Consider the following 6,005-nt stretch of genomic DNA (forward strand, 5'->3'; position numbering starts at 1 on the left):
TTCCTCAGTTGGATTCTGTTCTCAGAAAACTTTTGGAAGCACATTTAGTGGTGTGTAGTTTGAGGGGAACTGCACTGCACTAACTACTCAAAAAATAACAATATCTTTATATCCTTGAAATTTGAGACCAACTTTTATTTGTAAGTCTATGTGTTTTTCCCTGTATTTGGGGCATCTCTTCATTCTCCAGCAACAGGAAAGTTCCTAACATGGGCTTTGACCTCTTTTCAAAACCATAGGGAGAGAAGCAGTCTTTTATAGTTCCTGTATACTGAGTCATACCATACCAAGTTCTGGTGCCAAAAATCTGTACTAGACTCACTTTCATTAACCAGTCTCTCCAAACAGATCATTGAAGGGCTCTTGGAATTATGATTTATGGTATTTCATGCAGTGATACAAAAAATGCTGGACTAAGTTCAGAAACAAGAGTCAAATGATGACAATGAGAGCAAACAATTTCAGATTGTTTTAGTTGTAGCTGACTACCAGGAAGCTGGGAGAGAATGTGTATCTGGGAGAACTAAGCAGTCATATGGTCATAACTAAGCCAGCCTTCTATGTATATATGTATGTTTGTATGTATCTATGTATGTATGTATCTATGTATGTCATGTATTCATTCATTCATTCATTCATTCATTCATGTGGAAGGACAACACTTGATTACTTGGAGAAAAGGCTAACATATTTCCATCTTCCTCCTAAAATGTTTAGTTATAAACACTGGGAAAGAGCTCCTTTTGGCCATTGATTTCCAAGGAGTGGTAAGACTCAATTTTGTGAGCTGATTAAAAGCACTAAATATTTGTGGTCAAGGATAGAGTGACCCTATGATGCTTCAGTACTGATGTTAGACTGCTCTATGCTTTTGTTGTCATATAACGCAATACAGTTTTCATTCTCTTGTTTCCAAAATAATACAGTATTTCTGTATACCACTGTGCTGCCTTATTTCTTATCATTATTTGTAACTGTTTGGATCCTTCCTCATTTTTAGCTAATGTAGTCTTTAAGATTCACTAACAAGTGCTCACTTCAGCAGTACATATACCAAAATTGGAATGATTTAGAGAAGATTAGCATGGCCACCCTGTGCAAGAATGACATGCAAATTCTTGAAGTGTTCCATATTTTAAAAAAATCCTTGGGGGCACTTGGATGGATCATTGGGTTAAGTGCCTGACTTCCACTCAGGTCATGATCTCACAGTTAGTGAGTTTGGGCCCCGCATTGGGCTCTGTGCTGACAGCTCAGAGCCTGCAGCCTGCTTCAGATTCTGCATCTCCTTCTCTCTCTGCCCAACTCCCGCTTATGCTCTCTCTCTCTCTCTCTCTCTCTCTCTCTCTCTCTCAAAAAGGAACAAATGAACAAAGTTAAAAACAAACAAACAAACAAACAAACAAAAACCTTGGGGCACCTGGGTGGCTCAGTCTGTTGAACATCTGACTCCTGATTTTGGCTCAGGTCATGATCTCACAGTTCACGAGATGGAGCCCTGCATCAGGCTGTATGCTGACAGTGCAGAACCTGCTTGAGTTTCTCTCCCTCTCTCTCTGCCCCTCCTCCAGTCATGCATGTGCTCTCTCTCTCTCTTTCTCAAGATAAACAAACATTTTTAAAAACATTTTTTAACAAAAGTAAAGTAACATGTTGAAAGAGAAAAAGATAATGGTTCAACTCTTATTTGCCTAACAAAAGAGCCTTAGATCTTCTAGGTGATCAAAAAATCTTAAATATTTTTTAAAAACTCTTACATTACTGGTCTTTAAGTTGAAAAGGAAAAAAATATGTATCCATACTTTTATGAAATAAAGAGAAAATAGCCATAGCCATTATATGCCCTGTTTCTTCTGTCCAGTTTCTGACAGCATGATTCACATTCTTCAGTTAGCACCTCTCTCCCATTCTACTTCAGGCAGATTTTTCACAGGCTTTTCTCTTATCTAAGCCTGTCTAAGAACACTACCTTTATTTCTGTTATTTTATCTAATTTGGGACATAAGAAGGGTCAGAAACAAACAAAAAGAGCTGCCAAAGACATAATAGAAACTTTTGTCCTTTTCCTGATTTGGAACAGTCCTACCCACTAAAAGTAATATAAATTAAAATGCAATGAGTCATCCTTTTCCATCATTTGCATGAGTACCACACCTGTTGTCCACCTTTGCAAGAAAGGTCACTTGCTGAAAATGATGATTCATGCCTCCCACCCCTCTTCAAGGACTTTCTAGCTGTCTATGCTCATCAACAGCATCCATAAAATTAATTCCACCTGGCACTAGCTCTAGAAATCACTAGACCTGTGCCTCTGACCAAGGATCTTCTTATCTGACTTAAACTCTCCTAGTAACTCAGGCATGTGATGCTGACCCCAAGTACCCTGGAAGGAGCCTTGGAATTCAATATGTGTAAAGCAAGCCACACTTGATTTGTTAGCAATAGAATAGGCAACCATCATGCAGCATCTATCATTCTCTGTCAAAATAAAGTGAATTTCTTCTATTATTGTTTAATAGTAGTTAATCGTGTCATGAAATTTAGATTTTTAATTTGTTTCTTTGAAAACCATTAAAACTGTGGAGAAATAACAATAGTTATCATGCATTACATGGCTGGCCACTACTGTGTTAGGCGCTTTAATTAGTGGTCTTCTTTGACCTCACCCAAAGAGATAAATGCTACAGTCTCCTTTTTTTTTTTTCCTTCCAGAGGTAAACCTGATGTTTAGAGATTAAATAATTTATCATCATGCAGTTACTAAGAACTGCAGGAGTAACTTGAATCAAAGACTTTTATTCTCCAAAGTCTGTGTTCCTTCCCACTTTGCTCAAGAAACAATTATACTAATTCTAAATCTGCTTAACAGAATTTGTGATAATTTAATCAGGCCAGCCATGCACCTTTGTAGTCTGAGGATAAATCTGTTAATTCAACAAATATTTACAGTGAAAGTTATGTACCAATTGATTATTTTTTTTATAAGTTCTTCAAATATTTGTCAATTTTATTAATTTGGAACCTGTTTTGGAAGATAATACTCATTTCCCAAGTGGAAATCAAAGACAGTGATTTCATCTATTGCCAATTGTAGAACATTGAGCCCATTAGAAATATTTAATATACTGTTTCTTCTTTTAGTTCTGAGTTTGAATATGAAGTATATTTCTCTTTGAAGAAGACTTTTAAAATATTGTAATTCCAAATTGTCACCAAAAGATAAAGTCATTACTATTGAAATATTTTGAAACTTAACTAAACACTTAGATTTTATAACAGTTTCAAAACAAAATAAATGGATGTCTGGCTTGAAAATCCTCTAAGCAGACAAAACCATTTAAACCATGTAAGCAAAACTAAAACCATGTAAGCAAAACATGTAAACAAAACTAGTTTAAGTCATGAACATAAGCAAAATTTAATTTACTTTTATAAATATATTGCTCTGATAATCATAAAAGAAACTTAGGCCATATTCCTAAAATGCTGTAAGATAATCACTTTTAACCAATCTTCTGCTGTCTAGAAACCCATGTTGTAATAACTGATCCTAATTTTCACTCTATAAGCCATCCTGCAATGTCAGACCTCTGAGCTTTAATACACATTGGTTTGAAGACTCCTGGTTTTTATTTTTATTTTATTTTATTTTTTAATTTAATTTTTTATTTTTTTTAATTTACATCCAAATTAGTTAGCATATAGTGCAACAATGATTTCACGAGTAGATTCCTTAATTTCCCTTACCCATTTAGCCTATCCCCCCTCCCACAAGCCCTCCAGCAACCCTCAGTTTGTTTTCCATATTTATGAGTCTCTTCTGTTTTGTCCGCCTCCCTATTTTTATATTATTTTTGTTTCCCTTCCCTTATGTTTATCTGTTTTGTCTTTTAAAGTCCTCATATGAGTGAAGTCATATGATTTTTGTCTTTTTCTGATTAATTTCACTTAGCATAATACCCTCCAGTTCCATCCACGTAGTTGCAAATGGCAAGATTTCATTCTTTTTGATTGCTGAGTAAGACTCATTGTATATATATACCACATCTTCTTTATCCATTCATCCATCGATGGACATTTGGGCTCTTTCCATACTTTGGCTATTGTTGATAGCGCTGCTATAAACATGGGGGTGCATGTGTCCCTTCAAAACAGCACACCTGTATCCCATGGATAAATGCCTAATACTCATGAAGACTCCTGGTTTTTAAAATGTTATGTGCACAATAAACTCTTACTAAATATTATTTTACTGATCTGTTTTTAATTTTTACTATTTTTTGATTTTGACAGTTTCTGGTGTCAAAAGTGGGATCAAAACAATGACCCCTTCAGTGACTCTGAGGCTGATGAACAACAATGTGTGGGTACCCATGGAGTTCATTGCACTCACTATTTTATTGCGAATTGCAGAGTGAGAAGGTAAGTTTCTGGGATGTCTGTTTTTATATGAAGAACATTCATGGAATGTAGGGTGTATTTTAGTTAAAGAAAAAAGGGAGCAATTCTGTCCTAAAATGACTGGTTGTTCCAAATAAGAAAGAGAAAAATAATAAGATAAAAACTACACGGATATAGGAAATTGCAGAGGTTTTGAGTAAAAGAAATTTTATGTTGTGTGGTCAAATGTGGCTAAAATTAAATAGATTAATTTACAAGGGTTTTTAAAATGAAATTAATAATGTACTGATACAAAACGAGTTTAATTTCTATCTCTAAAAGTCACAGAATTTCTTAGATTATTGTTCTGCTTTTAATAAAAGATAATAAAAGATTTTTCTTTACCTATAATGTGATCTTCCCCAGAAACAAAGATTCTACATCTCATCCAAAAATACCCTGTTCTTCACATTGTCTTTATTAAGTCTTTGATAACTTAGAAAAAGTAAGCATTTCTAGTATTTAAAAAGCTAAGTTTTTGTTTTTGTTTTTTAAATGTTTATTTATTCTGAGAGAAATAGAGATAGAGTGTGTGTGAGCACGGAGGAGCAGAGAGTTAGAGGGAGAGAGAAAGAATCCCAAGCAAGTTCTGTGAGCCCCAACACAGGGCTCAATCTCATAAACTGTGAGGTGATGACCTGAGCCAAAATCAAGAGTCAGATGCTTAACAGATGAGCCACCTAGGTGCCCCTAATTTTTTTTTTTTTAATGCCTATGACACTTCCCGGATTTGCCTTCGATATCTTTTTTCAATTTGGTTTAATGGATAATTAAATTTTATTTCACAGTGATTTGTTATACTTTTTGATAAGTATTTTACCTCTTTTGAGTTTTTTTTTGAGTACAGTTGACACACAGTGTTATATTAGCTTCATGTGTACAACACAGTGAATCCACAAGTGTATATATTATGCTATGCTCACCACAAGTGTAGCTGCCATCTGCCACCGTACAATATTATTACAGTATCATTGACTATATTCCTTATGCTTTGCCTTTTAATCCCATGGCTTATTCCACAACTAGAAGCCCATATCTCCCACCCCCCTTCACCCATTTTGCCTACGCCCCCACCCCTCCTCCCCTCTGACAACTATTCTCATACACTGTCGGTGGGAATATAGACTGATATAGCCACAGTGGAAAGCAATGTGGAGGGCCCTCAAAAAATTGAAAACAGAACTACCATATGATCCAATAATCTCATCACTGGGTATTTACTCAAAGAGAAAGAAAACCTAAATTGAAAAGATATATGCACCCTTATGTTTATTACAGCATTGTTTACAATAGCCAAGATATGGAAGCAACCTAAGTATCCACCAATAGATAAATGGAAAGGAAGATGTGATATATATGTATACACACACACACACACGCATATATATATATATATATATATATATATATATATGCGTGTGTGAATATTGTGCAACCATGAAAAAGGATGAGTTTATGCCATTTGTGACAACATGGATAAATCTAGGGGGTTTTATGCTAAGTGAAATAAGTCAGACCAAGAAAGACAAATACCGTATGATTTCACTCATATGTGGAATTAAAAA

The 6,005-nt window shown here is 35.0% G+C and overlaps 1 non-coding gene across 1 annotated transcript; it reads left to right on the plus strand.

The window, feature by feature from the left end:
• Window positions 1-1,029: 1,029 nt before the first annotated feature.
• LOC124529458 (U6 spliceosomal RNA) lies at window positions 1,030-1,138 on the plus strand. Its single transcript, XR_006966355.1, has one exon. It is a non-coding gene; the product is annotated as a U6 spliceosomal RNA (small nuclear RNA).
• The last annotated feature ends 4,867 nt before the right edge of the window (window positions 1,139-6,005 follow it).

This window comes from Lynx rufus, unplaced genomic scaffold (genome assembly GCF_022079265.1).
Source record: "Lynx rufus isolate CCGP_SWC_20201006 ecotype Redwood Valley unplaced genomic scaffold, mLynRuf1.p SCAF_6, whole genome shotgun sequence".
Classification (NCBI taxonomy): domain Eukaryota; kingdom Metazoa; phylum Chordata; class Mammalia; order Carnivora; family Felidae; genus Lynx; species Lynx rufus.